This window comes from Triturus cristatus, chromosome 8 (genome assembly GCF_964204655.1).
Source record: "Triturus cristatus chromosome 8, aTriCri1.1, whole genome shotgun sequence".
NCBI lineage: Eukaryota > Metazoa > Chordata > Amphibia > Caudata > Salamandridae > Triturus > Triturus cristatus.
The window spans coordinates 37,994,547-38,017,137 of record NC_140591.1 but is presented as its reverse complement, the minus strand read 5'-3'; the positions used below and the strand labels follow the sequence as shown (position 1 = coordinate 38,017,137).

The window sequence follows — 22,591 nt, the reverse complement described above, 5'->3', positions numbered from 1 at the left end:
TATAAATGTGGTACGAGGTTAAGTTCCAACCCTTGAATGTATGTAGGGCTTTCACTCAGTGGAGTTGGTAATGAGATCTACGTAATGGTCAAAGAAGCAGGAAAGCTTGAATGTGGCGAATTCGAGGGTCAATGAGTACCTCGTTAGATGAATGTCTGCAATCTCATTTAAGTTAAAGGGAGACCAAACAACCAAAGACATAAAATCATTACAATCCTGAAATTAAAGACTGTGCCAATCAAAAACAAAAGGAGCATTTCAAGAGGAGTGCTATAGTGACTGTGGCCACAGTCGTTACACAGAAAACGAACCCTGCATTTAGCAGTCCCAGCTATTGCTTCATCCAAAGAGGAGAGCTATAGCCACTGTAGCCACAGTCGTTGCACAGAAAACGAACCCTGCATTTAGCAGTCCCAGCTATTGCTTCATCCAAAGAGGAGAGCTATAGCCACTGTAGCCACAGTTGTTGCACAGAAAACGAACCCTGCATTTAGCAGTCCCAGCTATTGCTTCATTCAAAGAGGAGAGCTATAGCCACTGTAGCCACAGTCGTTGCACAGAAAACGAACCCTGCATTTAGCAGTCCCAGCTATTACTTCATCCAAAGAGGAGAGCTATAGCCACTGTAGCCACAGTCGTTGCACAGAAAACGAACCCTGCATTTAGCAGTCCCAGCTATTGCTTCATCCAAAGAGGAGAGCTATAGCCACTGTAGCCACAGTCGTTGCACAGAAAACGAACCCTGCATTTAGCAGTCCCAGCTATTGCTTCATCCAAAGAGGAGAGCCATAGTCCATGTCATAGAAATAACAGGGATGTAACCCCTACACACAGAACAGGGGGGTGGAAGGTTCTCTCGCATAAAAATGTGTAAAAACGTAACACTAAAAGAATATGTGCTTGTTATCAAAGAGCCAACCATTGTCATGGAGTTCAATCTGGAACATCTGGGGGCAGTAAATCTGAAGTTCTTTCTAAGAGGATTTTGTCTATTTTCTTGTTGCCCTTATCCATCGTCTCCAGAACAACCCGCTGTAAACCATCAATGGTGTGATTAGCTGTCAAATAGTGACTGCTCATCTTAGTGGTAACCTTTTTACACTGGACTTTGCTCCTATGCTCTCCTATCCAGACCTCGGTTTTCCTACTGGTTATCCAAATACATCTCAAATTGCATGAACTAACATCATGAACATCACATATGTTGTATTACAATTGGTGTGTCTTCTCCGCACCCATTGTTTATCTAGGCGTAAATCAATGGGCTTAGTGGGACTAGTCAGATTACACAAATTACAGGAGTCGCAAGAAAATTCCCCATGACAGATTGTAATCCTCAAAGTTGCAATACTGTGTTTATCCTAGTGGGTGGTGCGTATGGTAGAGGGTGGACCAAATGACTCCGTACGTTCCAGCCTCTTTTGTGCGCAAACTTAGGTCTCATAAAGTTCAAAGACCTGGAGTTGATAATATGCCAGTATTTGTTAAAGATTTCCCTGATGTAATTTGGAGCATTTTTATATGTGGTGACACAAGTTACAGGATTGATTTTAGGTGTAATTTCTATTGGATCTAAGTCTTTCTCCGTTTTGGTTCTTGGCTCGCTTACAGCTTTTTGTAATAATCGTATCAGGATATTCATTCTGCCTCAATTTCTCAACAAGCTCTCCTGCTTGCTGTTTGTAGTCTCAAATGTCAGTTTCTCCGGATTCTCTAAAATTAGCTGTATGGGAGATTTTTGCATAGTGGTCGTGGATGGAAGCGAATTAATTTCTACAAGCTATTCTTGTCAAAAGGTTCGTAGTACGTCTGTTTTCAGACCACTTCGCGTCTTTCTGTGCTTTTGTCTCCCTCATGTTGCAAGCTTTCTTGTGTGCTTCTCCTCCCAACTAAACTACCCCAAACTCAATGCTGTTTTCTGAAGTGTGTGCTTCTCCCTGGCCGCTTTGTTTTCGCTCATGCACTGGTTTTCCTCTCCCGATTCACTCTCTGCTGTTTATTTCTCACCTGCTCCTCTGTAGAAGTCTTGAAAAAAATGTTTGTTTGTTTTTGGGCTAGGACTGGGCAGCAAAGTGTGCTGAAGCCCCTGCTTAGGAAAATCACTTTTGTGTTATTCCAGTTTATTATTTCCCTTTGCGGTATCTTGGATAGGTAAAAGAAAATGGCCCCCATATCAGGGAGTACGCATGTGATTACAAGCAGGCAAGTAATGACGCTTGCATGTGCACCTGTACATCATACATGTGTGCGTCTAAAAATGACACACATTTGTTGTGGCCATGCTGCACAACAACTGCTGTACAGCATCTTCAAAAAGCACTGGCAAAGCCAATGGCTCCCAAAATCGAGACCCACTGGCTTTCCCAATGCTTATTTCTCTAGTATGTAGTCTGATGCAATACTCCCTTGCAGCCTGCATGAATAGATGCTTTCAGGCCCAAATTCCAATAAAAAGGCTGAATAATGGGGTTCAAATACTTTGAGCATTCGAGCTCCTCACTGGATGCTTTTGAGAAGCCTGTAGTGGGTTGGGAAGTGTATGAGATGCCCCTGAGAGCAATTAGTTAAAAGTAAGATTCTGAACTTACTAGGAAATTAATTTGGCTTCCAGAACCAAGCAGGCTGCTGAACATTCCGAGCACAGCATCCACATAGAGACAAATGACCCCCATCTGACAATCCACAGCCTGAGTATCTGCCTGATGAACATTGTGAGCACAGCATCCGCAGAGACAAATGACCCCATCTTACAATCCACCACCCAAGTATCGGCCTGATGAACATTCTAAGGAAAGCATCCACATAGAGATAAATGACCCTCAGTTCACAATCCACAGCCTAAGTATCTGCCATTATTTCTTGCAGACTGGGCATTGCCAGAGTGAAAGCAAAGTCCGGCATCACACATTCTGTGGGAGTGTACGTGTTGTTTAAGAGACTTGTGGTTCGACATGACTGTCACTTATAAAAGATGCATACGTGCACAACAGGTTTTGCTTTTGACATTAAGCCTCTTGTTGATTTAAAGTGTGGCTTCAATATGAATTTTGGGTTTCATTATGCCTTGCTGGTAGAGTGGATAGTGAAGCAGAGCATCATATGTTTGAGTATGAGGAGCTGGTAGAGGACAGTATGGTAATTTAGAAAAAAATAGCTTGTATCCCCCAGAGGGCCTCTGAGCTGTGGGCAGTCACTTGTTGTCAATTAACTCTTGGCCTAGCCTTGCAGAAGGAAAAGTTCACGTGTTCAGGCAATGTACACCATTTGTAGTGCGCTCAGGATCTGAAATATGCAGTCATTAGTCTCAGTGTTATTGAAAATGCCTATATATTGGTTTCATGTTTTTGTGTGTCAAGAGTAAACCAAATACAAAAGTAGCCTCCAGCTTGTGGGTTGAATATGTGCTAGTTATTCAACATGTGGTTTTAATTATGTCTTTCTAGTAGTGTGAAGAGTAAAGTACAGTGTTGTATTTCTGGTTACAGAGAGCTAACTGAACAATGTATGATTTAGCAGCTTTGGTCATTATGAAAAAATAAACTGGATGGGAGTACTTACCTAAGGAGGAGGAGACCTAACGACACCCTCAGCAGACAAAGAACTGCAAAGGAAGAAGAGAGGGAAATGTAGAATTAGCAGAAAGACTGACAAACAGGGAAAGAAGGAAAAATTAGAAGACAGAAAGAGCAATACAGAGGAAAGACATTGAGTGGGAAAACCAACAAAAGACTATAAAAGGTTCTCTCCTGCAGGCGATCTTTGACCCAAAGACCTGGGAAGCGGAGGACCACCAGTGAGGAGTCGACTCACGGCTGAACAGGGAACACGATGAGGAACTACAGCACATATGACAGCCAGGAGGAATGGAAAACGAGGAGCTGCTGTTGGGGGAAGGAGGACCACAGAGCCAAGAGGCAGACCTCAAAATGCAGACCAACAACAGAGATGGGAGCCTGCACAACACCTGGAAACGCTGTGGCCCTGCCATGGTTCTGATGAGGACCATGGCTGACCAGGTGTGTGACAGGGGTAGGAACTGGTAGGGAAGAGTACAGGTAGAGGCTGACGCGGAGCCCAAGGAGGACAACTGGGGGCAAAACCATGAAAATCTTGCATAGAATCCTGCTTACAGGGCATGCCCTAAAATCACCTGGGTTTATTTTCTTTTAGAAGTAAGTCTTGATGGCCTAACTAATGGACTTATTCTTGTGATGGGAGGTGAACAGAAGAGAGTGTGAAGGAATGAGAAACAAAGCAGAAGAAATGATAAAACAGACAGGAGAAAGAGAAAGAAGAACATGGCTGGAAAAGATATAGTTGGGAAGAACAGGAATAGATGAGCAGAATCGGCTATCAAAATATTTTGAGATTATTTAATTTTACCTGTGTTAAAATGACACTTAACTTTTCCTTTAATCTGAGGACACTGGAGGTGGAGCCTGAGCCGCTCTCTCGAGCAAAGAAGGAGTCTGCTGGGCCTACGCCTAAGGAAAGTAGAAGAAATATTCTGTGAGATCTTGATAGACTTTCTAAAGAATTAAAGTCTATATGATAAATGAAGAACAAAAAAACATTTCATGAATCGGAGAGCCTTGCAGTTGGCCCGTTTTACTGAACTAAAACAAACAAAAGAAACAGAGACCAAGGAAGTATCATAGGGTCTGACAGCATCATGCCAAAGCCCTTTGAGACTAGATTTCATCGGCATGATGAGGTCACTCCTGCAGCTTCTCTCACTTTCCAATCAAGGAAGTGAAAAGATCAGCACTATCAGAAAGAATCCCATACACGCGCAATGGTCATTCCATAATTGGTGACTGCAATTGATGCTCTGAGGGAAGGTACATATTACATGTAAGAACATATGGGAAAAAAATCCAGAGCTCAAAATCAGAAGGGTGGAGGCCCAATGCCCTAATGCAGACGCTGCCACTGCCGCAGACAATTATGTCCTGCAAAAATGTTATGAGCAGTGCACCCACGCTGTAGATAATGAAAGATTGTACCCGCCCAGAAGTGGTATCATATCATGTGTGGGCACTTCCTATGCTCACATCCAAGAGAGACCAAGCCAAAACTGGTAGGTATCCACTTGCAGGGATGAGCGCATCTTTTCTCTCTCACTTAGCCGCTACACTGGTGCACAGATAAAGCAGCATACTTGCTCTGGGGTTTGAGCAGACTCTGTATGCAGGTAAAACTCCATAACAGTTGCCACACAAACTCACACAGTTTGTACCCATCCAACACTGGCACCCAAGGCAAAAGTGTCTTATTTCTCACCCATTTTCGCATCAGATCCATGCACTGTTGCAATGACAAACAAGATAAAAATAGGACTCTGGTGCTCATGTCCACTAAAACACTACCCATATATACTTAATGAAGTTCAATCCATAGCACAACACAGGGAAACTGTGCTACATTCTTTGAAAACCTGCTTTTGCACATTGTCAGGGTGATCAAAATGCTATACGTGTTACTACACTACAAGCCTGGGACAGATCAGACCCTGCCCTGTCTGCACCCCATGCTCCACACAGCACTAGGGTCCCTCTGTGAAGGGAGTTTCTGTGAACAGTCCGGGTCAGCGTGGCTGCCAGATTTGCATTTTCCTTATGTGGGACATTCCTATATTTTCTGGGTGTGTATGTGTGCATTTCAATACTTTTGTGTGACGAGTCTCGTTCCAACTACACAATGATCCATTACCAATACAACACTGAACACATTAACATCTTCTTTTATCCATGTTAGTGTTGCACCTTGTACTGCGGAACTAGCGCTTTTACACCTGATTTCACTGCGTGTTGCCTTTTTCCTACTCTATTTTACCAAGCTTGTACCGCATTTAATATTATGTGTCTGCTCTTTCCATATAAAACAGAATGGTTCCGAAATGTAAAAGAAAATTCTACATGACACTCCAAGACCACAGAATGATGACGTAGTCCTTTGCCATGAAAAAGTGTGGCAGGATTTTATATGGAAAAGACGTCTTCAATAACCACAGTTCAACTACTAATGCTTGAAGATGTGCGATACCTGGGGCTATGCAGCAATTAAATCAATCAGTCAAGTCATGTAGTGCGCAGATTGTCACCCGAGAGGGCATCCAGGCGCTTGTTGCAAGTTTCAGTCGAAGAGCCGGGTCTTGCGCCCATTCTTGAAATCAGTCAGCAAGGGTGCTGTGCGTAGGTGGAGGGTGTTCCAGACTTTGGCCTTGATGTGGGAGAAGGAGCGTTCTACGGTGCAGCATCAGAGTATGCAAGGGATGTGTGCGAGGGCAAGTTGTCCATAGTGAAGGCTCCAGGGGTGGGAGGAGTGTCGGTGGAGGTGCAGGCAGTGGTTCATTTAGCCGGGTCCTTGGTCGTGGAGGGCTTTGTAGGCGTGGGTCAGGATCTTGAAATGGCATCTCTTCTGGACCAGTAGCAAGTGGAGGTCTTTCAGGTCCTGGGTGATGTGGGTTCTCTTGGGCAGGTTGAGGATCAGTCTAACGGCTGTGTTCTGGACCGTCTGGAGTCTTTGCATAGAGTGCATTGCCATAAAGGCCTTGAAAAATGTACGCGTCCACTCGCAATTGCGAGTAAAGTTTTATCAGAGCAAGCTATCACCTACTAGTCCCATCTGGCGAGTGAATTTAGGATGGAACGGAACAGGTGTTCTGTTCATTTAGAAAGTGAATGAGCAATAAAGATGCCATTAAATCTTGTTTTTATCTTGACACATTTGCTGTCTGTTCAAGGAAGGAGGTCAAATGCCAGTTTCTCTTTTTACTAACTACTGCTTGGAAAATTGAGTTTATTTTCTCTCTCTTACTAAAGTTCAGCTGTCTGAAGATGTCAGTTATATTTCTCCATCACATAACATTTAAATAAATAGCCTGTTAATTGATATTACAAAATGTATCAAAATATATCAGGCATTATGAAAGCACCTTGTTTTGTAATTAAGAAGTGTGATGCAAACAAAGAGTTAAATAGGAGCAAAACAAACCAGAAAACGTTCCTTGGTGATATTGACAACATTATTGTTTACACACTATACACTTTTACCAGTAAAGCTGCATGTCAGTGGGAAATGTTGTGGCCATTTAAATGTAAAATCTGCTGATTCCAAATGACAGTGTGCTACCACTTCATCCTTTAATTATGTATTTATTTAAAGTGATCGTTTTTAAACATGATTTCAGAAACATTCCTGTCCCCACCCTGATGACAATGCTGTTAATAAACTAAGAGGCAAGTCAGCGGTCATGTGTATCCGGTGGCTAGATTTGTATTATATATGGAAAAAAGGTTTAGTCTATTAAATCAAACTAAAGAGTTCTTTGTACAGCAGACACGCTGAACTCGCACGTTCGAAGGTGCTCTCATATGTGAGAATGAAGAAAAATGTGGCTCAATAATTAAAATAGTTGCCCACGTTCACCTCATTTGAAACCAGTTTATCTGTCGAATAAATTATTTAAGTCACTAGACCTGCTGGTCTAGTAAACTTTTTATAATTTTTCGAGGCCTGCCATAGTCCAGTCGACTGGTGATGAGGGCTAGCGTTCCAGTCTTCTTGGTACAGATCGGGAGCCACTTGCAGATTTTGCAGGACACGTGGAACTTGCGGAAGCAGGATGAAGAAACGGCATTGAACTGGTGATTAATAGAGTTCACTGTCAAGGATGATACCGAGGGTGCAGGTGTGGTGTTTTGGCGTGGAGGTGGATCCGAGTTTCGAAGGCCACCAGGAGTTGTTCTGGAAGGCGGTGTGTTTGCCGAAGATCAGGACCTCAGTGTTCTAAGTGTTAAGCTTCAGGCAGTTGTCTTTCATCCAAGAAGCCTTTTATTCCACCAAAATGTTTAGATTTAGGAAGAAACGAAATTGAGCAAAACGAACTAATATGAACAGAAACCTACATTCAAACACAACAGACTCTTTCCTTTCTCAAAGCCAGGCAGCACCACTCTTTCAACCTTTTCCATTTTAATGAGATCAAGCACAACAAATACACTTTCCTGATTGTAAATAGAGACAGTCTTGTGCCAAAGGTAACTTTAAGGTCATGAAATACCATTTAAGGCACCTCATTAACAAGCTGTTGCTCGCCCAGTGTCCTTCTAATCCCTGCACACTGCCTCCTTTTATATAGGAGTTGCAGATCTTCAGGGGTCAGCTGCTGACCAATGCACGGGTCTGTATTTGTACCTGGTTCCATGGAGCCATCTGATTTATGGAAATGTACCCGATGTCACCAATTGCCTCCTGATCCCTCACTCTTGCAGGGGGTCGGCAACTTCCCGGATGGACCGCACATTAGGGATTGAAATAACTGTGGGCTGTAGACAGTGAAGTAGGGGTGGCGGGGCCAGGACGCAAGAAGAGATAAATGAAATTACAATGCAGTGCTATATGTTATCAGTGCACTGGCAACCAGGGCACAAATTCAGCACTGAGCATGGCCTTAGCTGCGCAGCACTAGTCTAATGCACCGTCTGGATCTAGGTACAAGGGCACAGGAGTGAGTGGGGGGGCCAGTATGTCTAATGGCAGCTCAGTGTTTAGGCACCTACATCAGTAATTTCAGGGAGCAGAAAAACAACAAAATGTAACAGGATCCACGGGAGGCTGGACCCAGCGCTTGCTGTTTGTATATTTAAAAGCTCCTCTGAGCCGCCCGCAGCCGAACTGATCCGGCGCCACATGTCACGTAGAGGCTGGGCTTGTTTTTGCTATGCTGCATTGGAGCGGAAACAAAGAACCAAAGAAGTGAGTCTCAGACTGGGCCACTCCGGGTCACTATAGCATAGCTGCCAAGTTTTCAGATTGCCTCTATGTGAGATATCCATGATTTCGGTGAACTACAACTGCCAAATGTGTGACATTTAGCGTGGCACTTTCTTGTGCATAAAACCAAATAATGAAGTGCATGGAAAGAGATAAATATCAGCAATTACTTACTTTGGAGGAATGAAAAAGCTCTATGACCATATGGAAACTGCTGTAAAACCCTGGAAAAAGAAAGTTAAAATGCATGCTTTATAATACTAAATCTCTGCATGCTTTGCGTTAGCGTATCTTTTACTGTGTGTGTAATACGATTTTACATGAATGTGCAGATAAATTGTGCGCATTGTGTGTATTATAGTGCGCAGCACTATAATACAGAAGCCACCATACCCCACGTTGTCCACCAGGGCTCCATTCTGTTTCTCTCTGGTTACCAGGGGCGGCTCCTCCATTAGGGCGGAGAGGCGTCGCCCCACTGCTTTCTCGCAGTGCAAGAAGCAGAAACATAAAATGGTAAAACTACCATTTTATGTTTCTGCTTCTCGCACTGCGAGAAAGGAAAAGGGTATGCTTGGTTGGGGGCGGGCGGGTAGGGCAGGAGTGGCTTGCCCAATGCTGTGGGCACTGACTGTTTGGTCGTCCCTCTGGGGCAGACCAAACCAGTCATGCGCATTCTCCCTTTTCTCTATGTAGGCTGCATGCAGCCAACATAGAGAAATTGGCCTCCCCAAAGGCGCCCGGCTTGGCGCCGCCCCCACCAATCACAACGCTGCCATTGCAGCATTGTGATTGGCTGAGGGGAGGGAGGCTGCCTGCTTTCTGTTCCTGCCGGAGGCAGGAGAGCAGGAAAGCAGCAGGAAAACAGGGGACCCGACCAGGAGCGGAGGCGGCGCGGGACCCAGTAAGGTATGTTTTTTTTATATATATATATATATATATACACACACACCCGTGAACACCCGCGCGACGCACCCACCAACGAGTCAGCCATTTGTTTTTTTAAAAGAAAGCACTACTAAGTATGTATTTTAACTTTTCCCTTTAAAAATATTGCCCAGGACTTTCTGTCTCTCTTCTAAAAACTAGGGGTGACTGTGACTCATCCGTATGATTTCAGACGATCTAACAGATGTGCAATGGATATTGCGCAAAAATCCAGGATTGAGTTAGCTGTGGTAGGTAGGCAGCTACAATTCAGCACACAAGAGTCGAAGTTGCACTTTCCCAGCCAAGATACAGAAACATACTTTACCTACATATTTGCACTTAATTTATACATCCGTTTGCTTTTTTGATAACTGCAACCTTTTAATCCAGGAACAGATCATGTTAAGAATTAAATTCAAATACAGCCACCTGATGCCGAAAATTAGTTCCCTATATTATATGAGCGCTCATCCTCAACATTAACCCTCGAGACTGAGCCTGCGCAGTGCAGTAAAAATATACATCTTTTTCACAGAAATGCTTATTAATCAAAAAGAAGAACATGCCGGGTATGCATTTTGACCAAACACCTCATTGGGAATCTGGTGCTGCCATTATGAGTTTAAAACTCAGTGGTTGCTTTTGGAAAACAGCGGCTACCTCTGGATGTCTCCCCTGTCACCTTAGCACATGTACTTCCTCCTTCCGCGCGCTCCTAGTTAATTACACGAGTAGCTATAACAGGCATTGACAAATGAAACCCTCGTGTGTTATCTGCCTACCCATAAAAGCTGGCTTGCTGGGCCCGTGTATTAACTGAAAGCAGACAACTGTGGATTAATAGCTTCCAGGGCCGACCCGGGTCAGGGAAGGCCTCGGACTCTGCGTGCCCCTTAAAACATTCTACTGGGGAGCTAAACTCTTTGTACCATACCATGACTGATGTTATAATTTTTAGCATATCAGCATTTCTCTCTGCAACTTTATTTCATGGCCAAACGCAACGTTTTATTTTTGTTACTGTCCTGAATCCAGTGCCTCGTCAACCTGCTCGGGGAGCTGGCAGTATCTGCAGCTCAGAATAAAAAATTAGCTAGCATTCGCGCCAAGAATTTTCAATCCTATTAAGGACATGGAGGCGAGGATTATGCTTCTCTTTCTTTTATTTGCTACACACAACAGCCAATGAAAACTTTTTTGTATGCAAATAAAACTACTTTTCCCATGATGCCTGGTCACACATCACATCCTGTCCGACCCTATAAGAGCCACTGTGTCCTTCCGTTGAGCCTCTTTCTTTACTCAAATATTTTTTCAGTCCATAACATTTTAACAAGTGCAAAACATCCTCCAACGGGGAAGACCCAAAACCAAACTGTGCGACAGCGTCTTCTCAACCAGAAGAAACATTATTCCATCTTCTTCTCGGAACCTGAAGGGAATGAAACATAGAAAACCCGGAATTTCTGTCACCACAGTATAAACCAAAATACGGGTGGGTAAACAGTTCTATATTGTAGTAGAACCGGGTGGGATAATCCTCTCCTCCGGGTCCTTAATAGAATTGAAAATTCTTGGCGCGAATGCTAGCTAATTTTTTATTCTATTACAGGACCGGAGGCTTCTGATTATGCTAGTTTATCGCTTAACAAATACAACTGAAGATATATCCCCCACAGGTTTATCATAAAATTGCGTAAACGTAGACTCAGAAGACTAATCGGCAGAATGCATAATATCTTGAATGGTGGAAACTATCATAAAAGACTTCGATGCCAAGGCACCCCGAACAGAATGTTTGCCAAACCTCTGGGTATCAATACCCGCTTGCATGACTGAGCGGAGCTATCTGTCTATGTTAACTACAGATACAGGTTTCTGAGGTTTTTGTAACGCCATCAATATCTGAACTGAAGCATTTTACCTTATTGGTCTAGTACATTCCTCATATGCCTTTAAACATTGAACCACACATAACTTTGCATTAGACTGGAAAACATGATAATCAATACTTCGAGAGAAATTATTTTTGTTCAAGTCGTAAAATTGAAAGAAACTCCCTCTGGAGTAAATACTCTACCTGTAAATCCAGAGCCTTGACGTCAGAGGACCGCCGACACACGGAAAAAACAGAGCAACGTGGAAAGACAGGGCAACCTGGCTAGTTTGACTGACAACTGCCTTCTGAGCAATAATTCATCTTTCATCCATTTATTGAATAGGGAGAGAACTAACGAAATGTCCCACAATGAAGAGCACTTGGGTATGGGGGTTAGCAACCCGGATGCCTTTTAGCAAGTTACAAACGACCGGATGCATACCCACTGGCTTGCCATCTATCTGGGAATGCCCCGCAGAAACGGCAGATCGAAAGTTATTGATGGAACAGTATGCCAAACCCTCCGACGTTTTTTCTGATAAGAATATCACAACTTGGGATAATTAGGCCCCCCACGGGATCCAAATTCGTTGCACGCACCAACACACCCAGCCCTTCCAGGCTGAAGAATAGTGTTTACTGGTGGAAGGTGGCAAAGCCTGGGTAATGAAAGCCGTAGCCGTGACCGAAAACTCCGCATTTGCCATTGTTGCCGGAAAGCCCCCATGTCCTCAGGAACAACTGTCCAGAGTTCACCATCAGATGTTATTCGTTGTGTGGACCAGGACGAAGTCACTGCGACCACGTAAGTCGTCTGGGAAGGTCGCAACTCATCTCCAATAGTATTGGGAACAAGGGTTGCGACGTCACGGATGAGTTACTATTATGACCTCTGCTTGTTGTTTGGGAATGTGAGATGTCACCCTGGGAATTAGAACGAAGGGGGAAAAAACATAGTTCAGCCCCCTGACCACTCCTGAAGGAAGGCGTCAATTCAGCCCCCCTGACTAATCCTGAAAGAAGGCGCCCGTCGCCTTTGCCAATGGGTCTGGTCTCCAGCTGAGAAACGTTTGAATCTGACGAGTCAGTCTGGAAGTGAACAGGTCCATTTGACATGGACCCCGTATTTCCTGTAACCAAGAAATAAAAACAGTGGAAGGAGTTTCCACTCACTGCAGTCTTTGAGATACCAAGAATCCCATTTCACTACACCATTGTTTGTCCCGGTATGTAGTCTGCCACTACCGATATATATGTCAACTCAGGTAGTAATGTAAAAAAAAAAAAAAAATCCTTGGCTATCTTTACGAGTAGAGATGACCTCGTACCTCCCGACTTGTTGATATATCTCGCCGTTGAAATGTTGTCCATCCTGAGAAGGATGCGACGCAAGGTCTGTCTGGGTAACATGGTTCGAATTGCAAAAGGAACCCGCTAATAGTGCCAGACAGTTGATGTGGAGCAAAAGCTCTTGAGGGAACCACTTTCCTTCTGTGGAGGTATCTCTGCAACGTGCTCTCCAGCCCCAGGGACTGGTGCCTAAGTCTATGACAACTTCGGGCTGTAGCCGAAGATTGCCTTGCCGGTCCACTTTTCCACGGGACCCAATCACCCATGCAACTCCTCTCTCGCTTCCTGAGACAACGGAACTAGGTCTGTATAGGATAGATCTCATTGGAGATATTGGATCTTCAGGCGTTGAAGAGTCCGGTAATTAAGCTGGCCTGGAAAAATGGCGTAGATGGATGCGGTCAGTAACTCCACTACTCTGGCAACTGTCTTGAGTGGCTAAGTGTGTGTCGAGGATCGCCACCAACTCTTTCTTGAGGTCCCTCAATTTTGTCTTGGGTAGTCTCAACTGGGTGCTCAGAGAGTCTAGCACGAACCCTATAAAAATTCATTGTCTGTGACGGCAAGTGTTGACTTAGGTTCGTTGATCACGAAATCCAAAGTCTGCAATAGCGACAGAGTCATTTGTAAATGCTTTTGTGCCATACCTGGCGAGTGAGCCATGATGGGAATACCGTCCAGAGATTATCCTGCGAATACCCTGTTCTCGTAGATGTACTACTACTACTGGCTTCAGGACCCCGGTGGATCCCCAAGGAGCTGAAGAAAGCTCGAAAGGAAGGGTCAAACATTCGAACCATTGAGTCCGCCATCGGAGCTGAAGGAAGCGTCGATGTGGAGGAAAAATGGGAATGGACAAGTACGCGCCAGTGAGGTCCAGACTGACCATCCAGTCCCTCTTTTTAGCAAGACCACTAGCAGATGGATGCCTCCCATCTTGAAGTGTGTAGATCTTGAAGTGATCAAATTCCCTCAGGTTCAAACACTAACCACTGACCACCTCCTTTCTTCTGACTAAGATCACGTTGCGAAAATGTTAACTGCCGAGAGTGTGTGCCCTGAAAAGGTGTACGGAAAAACTCTAGATGAAACTCCAGACCAGTTTGTAAAACGCTCTTAACACCCGACTGTGCTGTGCCTAGGGTAGTGAATGTTCCACATATTAAAAAAAAAAGGTTGCCCTCAGTAGGGGAACCGGGTTCCGCAGAGGCTAACTCTGCGAGAATGGAATCCATGCGCAGAAGAAGGGATTTTTGCCGTTCGGTAATAAGGCGCAGTTTGCATTGCCAAGAAGGCATAACCCCGTCTGAGTTCATTCTGCCAAGATGTCTGGATGTACTGAAGAGGCAGATTCCTTAGCAACTAAAGCAATCCCTAAGAATTTTGCCAAAGGTCCCGCAAACTCTAAGTGCTTATCTGGACAGCCGCGAACTTCTTGACGGGAGAATGTCACGATCCACTACGGCTCCTGTAGGCTTGAGTGAAGCACAAGGGTTCCACCTCCAGACGTCCCCGACTCTGGATTACATAAACACAGTGTACTAGGGAAATAAGGCGAGGGAAAGGAATTTAGGGTGGGGACAGCGGGGATTGGGATTCCTGCAACATAAAGAAAAAAGAACATAGAGAAAAGACAACAATGCCAAACCTACTCTCGTTTAGGTCTCACTAATATTCCTAGCAAATGTGTCTCGTCATTCACGCCGCTGAACAAGCAGCCATGCCCTATAATGTAGCGTTACCCTGAAAGGAGGACACACACCCTCCAACACCAACAGAACGGATTTGACCATTCGCATTCACACCTCCCCCTTCTCCTCCCAAGGAACACAGGCACCTATGTGCGATTCATTGAGTTCAAACACTGCAGTCAAGAAGGGTGCCCCTTGGACCACCAGTACCCCTACCCTAACATTAGCACCATGTTAGCGGTTGTCGTTCCAATCCTTTTTAGGTCTCGGCTAGCGAAGGCTGCGCTTGCGCAGTCTCGCTCGCGAGAGATAATGACTTGGAGTAGAGGGGCTTGAACCCGCCCCTCTTCTCCCCTGTTCTCCATTGGCTGGCCTCTTAAATGCTGGCCAGCCATTGGAGAAGAGGTCCGTCACTCCGAACAGGCCCCGTCCTTTTCGGATTCGGGGGCGTTTTTTTAATTGCTTTTTGGTTGCTTTTCGCTTTTTGACAGCCCGCCCCTTACACGCCCACAAGACAGCATGTCTTCACGCTGCCTACACGCGCCAGTCGGCTCTCTGATTGGTTGGCAACTACCAAATAAGCACTGTGATTGGTGGACCTTGTCAACCAATCAGAGAGCCGACTGGCGCGTTGTGTGATGTGTCTTGTTTACCCTGCAGGCGTTTGTGCCTCTGCTCCTCGCAGCCCGTAAGCGCTGCTGTGTGTGTGAGACCTGGTTACATTGGAGACATTATTGTGAGGCTCATAGTGAAAAGCACTCTGAGTGTTCCAGCACAGACCCGATGCCCTTCACAATTAATCTAAGACACACGAACGGCCTCCAAAGAGGAAGACAGAACAGAATAACGAAACCAGCCCAAGGGTCCTTTAGGACGCCTGACAGTATAGGAGGAGCCGTGTCCTCTGCAGCGGCCATATTAAGGACGGTCAAAAATCGGCATTCTGTCGTCCGTGGTTGTACATTAATTAAACTGTAGATGCTTTGTTGTACAGTTGCAGCCTCACATGGCCCCACCCTGGATTCTCCCTGTGCTTGCTGGTTTTACCCGCTGGTACACGCTGTCAATTACAAATTATATGCACATACGTTGGTAGCACAACGGCAGACATGTTAAAGTCAGGCGAGACGTTGCATTAATTTCTTCTTAACGCTCATAGTCAGCACCTATTGTAGTTTCCGTTCGCGACTTCTGGGCTTCAGTTTTGGGCACGCAATTTGCTTTGTTGCATGCTCCTATGAATGGCAATAAGTAAATACGAATTATTCTGGTCCTGGTCGCCTTATCCAAGCATTTCAATTAGGGTATTTCAGTGACGCCTGAATCTGCACTATTTGCTTTATTTTTGCCCACGAGATTTGATTTGCATTACTGAATTGCCTGCATTGAAAAAAAATCCACATAGTCCACAATGGGCGCTATTATTTCACTCAGTTCACTAGGAGCCTCGCATGAAGCCCGTCTTGTGTGTCGTTACTCTTGTCTGCGCTGGTTAACATTTTATTTGAATGTGCAGCTGCAGGCGCGCAACACCCATTGGACTCAAAGGGCTTCCGCCCCCCCCCCCCGTCGTGTGTGGCAGCCCGGGATGAGGCACCTTCCCGGGCAAAAAAGCAGCCGCACCCGAGCACTTCACAGGTCTTTAAAAGACCATTTGCATGTTAATGAGGCCTCGCTGTTGTTTCACCCCTTCTAAGAGCCCCTGCAGCTCCACTCTGCCTATTGCTTAAAGTTCAGCCCCCCCGAAATTTTTGCTCAGCCCCCCCCGAAATTTGGCTCTAGTTGCGCCTCTGTGCAGCTGTGTGTTCGTTCGGGAGTTTCGCTTAGCCAGGTGCATACCTTGGTAGCTGAAGACCTTCAGTAACCTCAGTCAGAACATGTTTTTCCTTTCTTTGAAAACCGACCCCAAGGCGTAGTTGGCTCTCTGGGGTTGTGTGGTGTATAGGAAGTGGTGGATGTTGGCATAGTGTGCCAAGCACCGACATTAATGCTCGTCTTATCCAACTGCTAGACTGGGGCAACTAGATAGTAGACGCCTCACCCAAAGAACTATTTAACACCCATACCTGCTCCCGCCACCTAGGTAATCAACTAAACAGAATATCTCCTTTAGAAAATGTTAAGCAAATTTAGAAGCGGGTAAATCTCCTGAAAAGCACCCTAAAACCTCATTGGAACAGGCGTGATCACGCCTTCAGGGCAAATCTAGGGGAACTCACCCTAAGCGACAAGTCAACATTCGATCAAGCAGTTCAAACCTTTAAAAGCGTAGGAAGTCTCATTAGAGGTGTCGCCTCTAATTTGAAAGCATTTCTCACTTTCCAGCAAATACAGAGCAACCATCTCGCTTAAGAAACGGACCCAGCCGAATGAGAAGATTCCCACTCATCCCATGGCAGCGTCCAACTTTTTAGCAAATAGCGCCTTGAATCAGCAAGTCTAGACGCGCATCCCACCCCTCGAAAGCATCACCACTCTCCAAAGAAGAACCTCGGAGCCTGGGTAATGTGCTGTTGACTCTAGTGCTGCTGACCCATGTCGCTTGAGCATTTGGTAGGACTGCAGTTGGCGATGGTCATGTTCCTCTGTTGTAAGTACCCTATTCCGCGATCGTGGTGTCCTAGGGCTTATGGAATGGTGCTTACCTTTCCCAGGCACCTGCGCTTGGAAATTATTCACTGACATACCCCAGGTTGTGGTTTCAGAGGAGCAGATCACCTTTGCCCTGCGCCCCCAAATTGCCAAGAAGACAACACGTTTTGTACAAATCGCAAACGCTGATAACTAGAAAGAACAGTACTTACCTCTGCTGGGACAGCCCCCACCTTGTAGCTGTAACTGTGTTTAGTCCATGGATGTCGGTGGTCTCCCAAGAGTGCAGCGTCGGGTGACCTCAGTGCGCAAAAGGAGCCTCCCACCGGGTCATAGTTACCTTACTCCTGACAGCAAGAAGAGAAGTCCGCGTGCAGAAGATGATTCCCCAGGGCAGGTAAACGGGAATGGGGATAGTGTAAAGCGGATGGAAAGAGCAGAAGAGATGGCTACATGTGCACTGCCAGAATTATGTTTGAGCTCTAACCGTATTCTGTCATTCCCTGTTCATTAACCCCATCTGACTTTGCTGCTTCGTTTGTTCCATTTTGACAACCTTCATTCATATTTCTTTTAGCTCTTCCCACTTTCGGCCTCGTTACCTACTTCGCCTCCGACTGTATTGTAATGTGTTTCGTATATCTCCGAATCACAGTTCCTGTTCTACCTTTCTAGTGCTAATTATATTGCCTCTCGCTTCTCCTTTTTTATTCCCTGGTCCCTATAATTGTACCTTCATTTAATATTTCCCTTTTGTCTTGGGACTCCTGTACTGTCACTGAAAGGGAAGGTCACAGACTGGCTGCATGATTTCTCGACTTTCAAAATGTTGTGGCGGAGTGCTTGCACACTAAATGCTGCAGGCTGAGGGAAATCGTTCCTTTCATCTCAGAAGGAAGTGACAGGGAAAAAAGGTCTTCGTTTGACAGTACTAACCTGTAGGGCTAAAAGTTCAGCCGCGAGCTTGTCTGAAGAAAAATTACCTATGTTAAAATAGGTCTCACATTTGAGAGTGATTAAGCTATTGACATTGTAAATAACAATGCCGTTTCTTTAAATGTTTTAAAAACAAAAACAAACAACAAAAATGTCATGAGCAATGCCAATAGCTCTAACTTTACAAATACCGAGACCATTGCATTGTAAATGCTTGTTTAGAAAAGCGAGAGAGTTTTAGTAAACAGATGACACGCAAAGCTTCAGAACACCAGGCGTTTTGTTCCTCTTGCAACGTTAATTAGTCCCGCACAGGGCAGCCCCTCCCCTGTTCCTTTGATACCTGAAATGCTGAGAGGGCTGTGGGTCCTACAGAGAGCCCCAAATACACTGCCTCTCAGTCCGCGAGGCGATGGGCGCTCCTCTGCTCCTGAAAGTTCTACAAACGTAGGACGCAGCGACGCTTACGTCAGCGTCCCGCGGTGGAGTTCCCTAGACACGGAACCGAAGTATCAAAAAGCCGTGCACTTCACGGCGGCTTCATGCGACGATGGTGTAAGCGCTCACAGCAGTCTCGGTGACGCTTGCACTAGCGTCTCGTCGTTCTTCTTGTGGCGTCTTCCGCAGCACCAGCTACAATAGTCAGTATTACGCGCACCGATTGGTTCCTGTTCCGCGTATTTACCGGCAGCGGCCACGCCTTCTTGCAGCCGGGATTTCTGGGTGATGTAGTCCGGGTCCGGCTGTATCCCCGGTAGGTGCTTTTGATCAGCACCTGACAGAGAAGGTAGACTCACGACAATTCCCAGAGTCTCTGCTACCTTGTCTGGGAGATCCGGTCGGGGCATTCAGACAGAAGTCGATTGTGCCTTCCCGAACAAATCCTTCCCTAAGGTTTTTGTGTAAATAAATCAGTGACTTCGGGGGCAGGAGCCCAGTCCGAAGAACAAGGCTGCACAATGTCAGTTGGATTGAATGGTCGGTCGCACATCAAGTGCCTTAGAGGATGCCTTTTAGACTTTGTCGTAGAAGGTTCTTCCTCATGGGTAGTACTAGTATCTGGGATGTATATTCTCCGTTTGCTTTTCGCCTTTCTGCCTGTTGAGGCGCTAGGTGGAATAACCATGGACCTCTGCATGGACTTGAGGCAGAGAGGCCAACGCATCTGCGTGGGGCCATTCTCCTGTCTTGCCTTACTCTTATCTGTAGGCGTAGCAATCTAGGGATCCATCGGGCCGGATCCGTGGCGTTTGACAAATCTCTTGTGTAGTTTTAATATGGGTTTTTGAAGCCGCCGCCAGAGCTTGTTGCACAGTACCTGGAACTGTGCCCTCTACTGCCCTGTTGACCAGCTACTGGGCGGAGGCGTCCTGAGCGTCAACTACGTTATTCTCAAGGACAGTTTCCTGCCATCCCACCAAGTATCCTCCTTGTAGTTGACCCCGCCATCCATGGCGCTTTGTTTATTGGAGCCAATAATTATGTAAAACAATTAGGAATGCGGGTCCTGGAGGGGTAATGGGGGAGCCAACCCACTTGCACACTATTTAAGTACCATCTAACCGGCTCCTCAGCGAGGCTGTAAGCACCATTATTGCAGTCCCCAGTAGGGCGTAAGAGCCTGATATTGTTTGTGGAGCTGTGCGCACTCCGGGGGCGGGGGGGGGCGATGATTATTGCAACCGATCAGGCGTAATAAAGCTCTGTGAAGTTCTGCACGAAAAAGAACTTCTCCCGGAGTTCGGAGCTAGTGTGACGTGAGAAGCCCAAATATAGCCCAATTCAGCTACGCATGTCTGACGGGGTAGGCTCGTAACAAATCTGCCGGGCCGATGAGGGAAGACCTCTGGCAGTGCGCGAAGGACACGCAGAAACTAAAACAATGAACACGATGAAAATCAATGAAACCTAATTACCGCTACTGTCGGTGAGTAACCATGCCAAGCGATTGCGCAATTATCACCTTAAAAGTTTGGCAAAAGTACATGAGCTTTCACGCGTATAGCGCGCGATCGAACACCAGTTCATAAGCCAAATTAGCATAAAACCATTCTAGCGACATCGCATAGTCACAGTGGGAGCGCGCGCTAAATTGAATACAATCAATCATAATAACATTGCCAAAAGAGTGTATGTAAATGAAGGAGCACTTAACTCTGCTGTGAGCAGCAACGAAAGAGGCTCAGCGGAAGGACACAGTGGCTCTTATAGGGTCGGACAGGATGTGATGTGTGACCAGGCACCATGGGAAAAGTAGTTTTACTTGCATACAAAAAAGTTTTCATTGGCTGCTGAGTGTAGCAAATAAAAGAAAGAGAAGCATAATCAGAAGCCTCCGGTCCTGTAATAGAATTAATAATTCATAAAACCATTTCAGCCTCAGCGGCACGAGGCGCCTTCGGCTGCAGGGGTGCGGCGCGCACCGAAAAAAGCATATTTCCTTTTAATCGCTCACTGCCCCAAAGTGCTATTCAGAAGAGAATAGTCGGGTGTTAATTACATTGCTCTAGACAATAACTTGCTTGTTACAAAGACAAGTTATCCATTTGCACAGGTGGGTTTTCCTGTGTGCTGCTGGTGTGAGAAAGACTGTGTGTTGTTCTGTGTGTCTGTATAGGAGGGAGATAGTAAAAGACTGAGTGTGGCTCTGCGTGTCTGTATGGGAGGGAGAGAGAGAGTAAAAGACTGAGTGTGGCTATGTGTGGCTGTATGGGAGGGATAGAGTAAAATACTAAGTGTGCTAAGTTTGCAGAAGCTTTCACTGCAGAGACTCTTCCATGTTTTTGCCCACACAGTGCTGTGAGTGCCCAGGGAGCAGTGCCCCCTGGTATGTGGCGTTATAAATGGCCGGGTGCTCTGAAAAATGTATGCCTGTCGGCAGGATGCCTTTCTCTAGTGACCTCTGATCTGCGAGACGGATGTGTCCATATTGCTCTGAGTTTGTACTTCAGGCATAGGAGAAAGGTGGCACATGGAAGGACTGATTACTAGTGAAAGTATTATTTTACAAACTACAGTATTGTTGCTGCATATATTTATACTGACTTTCATTGTCTGCGCACCATGGCACTGCATAGCTCATGATGCATTGAGTCTTTCGTTTTTAAACTCGTCTGAAGGAGACACTTGTTCCACATGGCAACATAGCATCCACTGTGTGCTTACAAGGTATGTTATGTGATCTCGCTCTAACTCTAGTTACATTCCATGTATGTATGTTTTGTGCACACTTAGCCCGGCAGACGATTTCTCATTCAAAATGGTCCACTTTAAAAATCCTTAGATTTGATTTTCTTGCAGTTTTGTCAAGAATGTTAAAATGCACCAGTTGCCAAACATTTTTACATTTTTCTTGGGATAGGATCCCCTCAGACACTACGTTTTTCCATTAAGCATGCTCGCTTCGCTCAAAACATAAAAGTCATGCGCATATTTTACGGCTCACCAATTTCAAATGTCACCAGCCGCCACTGCTGGTTACACACATAATCTCTGCAGTGATTGCATTAACCAAGTGACGTTTGATAACGGTAACATAAAAAAAGCATTTCCCATCAATTTCTTTAACATGTATGACTTATCATTTTTCAGTTAGAGTCTGTGCTTATTTTGTATGTAGTTTCTTAGTGACGAAAGACCAACAAAGTAGTTATAGAATATTTTTCCTCGTTTCTGTTTTGTTGCGACGCCTAGACTGCTTTGACTTCTCAAGCAGTTAGAGGTAAAGTACATTTATGACTTATAGCTGCTGCAGTTTCAAATGTAAGTAGACAGTTAAGGCTGGCTTTAGTGCAGGGTATCTGAGCAGCATATTTCATGGGGGCTTACAGCTTGGCTTTCACCGGCATGGAGCTGCAAATTGCCAACATAATTCAAGGCAATCAAGACATAAATACCATTCATCCTCTGTGGGAAATAAGTTAAACCGAGGGATCTTTTTGCTTCTCATTCTGAAATATAAATTAAGGAAAATATGCCTCCCCCAGAATTCATTTATGCTTAGACTATAACAGGGCCAAAAAGACTGGTTCATTACCCTGCATTTGAACTGATGATTTAAAGTCTGAGAAAAAGATAAAGCTAGATAAATGTTAGTTTGGGTAAAAAAGGAAGCTTCCCATCTAAATCGAAAGTGTTTGATTCTCTCTGGGGTTGGGGGAGGGGGGGCTCCTCAGCAGCTTTTTCCTGCAAAAGCCAGAATGAGGCTTGTGATACCTAGACATCTACGCACATACCTTGAACTCCTTGGTGTTGGATCGTGACACATGCTGGGCGCTTCGACCAGCCCACGAGTGGGGAGGGAAACCAGGATTGAGGGGGAGGAGCGAAGGCGGGGAATGTTAGTTAGAGTAGGGACGTGGTACAGTAAGTAGGAAAATAAAGGAGTTCGATAAGACCCTACCTCCCTTACCTTGCATTCTGGCGTGCTTTGCTG

At 45.4% G+C, this 22,591-nt stretch overlaps 1 protein-coding gene across 1 annotated transcript in view; it reads right to left on the bottom strand.

Moving 5' to 3' along the window:
* Positions 1-22,591, bottom strand: part of LOC146799913 (uncharacterized) — a 98,127-nt gene that overhangs the window by 45,825 nt on the left and 29,711 nt on the right. The window contains exons 3-4 of the mRNA XM_085620834.1: positions 4,384-4,484; positions 3,559-3,601 (exon numbers count right to left, since the gene is read on the bottom strand). The gene's annotated coding sequence lies outside the window, so the exon portion shown is untranslated. The remainder of the gene's footprint in view (positions 1-3,558; positions 3,602-4,383; positions 4,485-22,591) is intronic.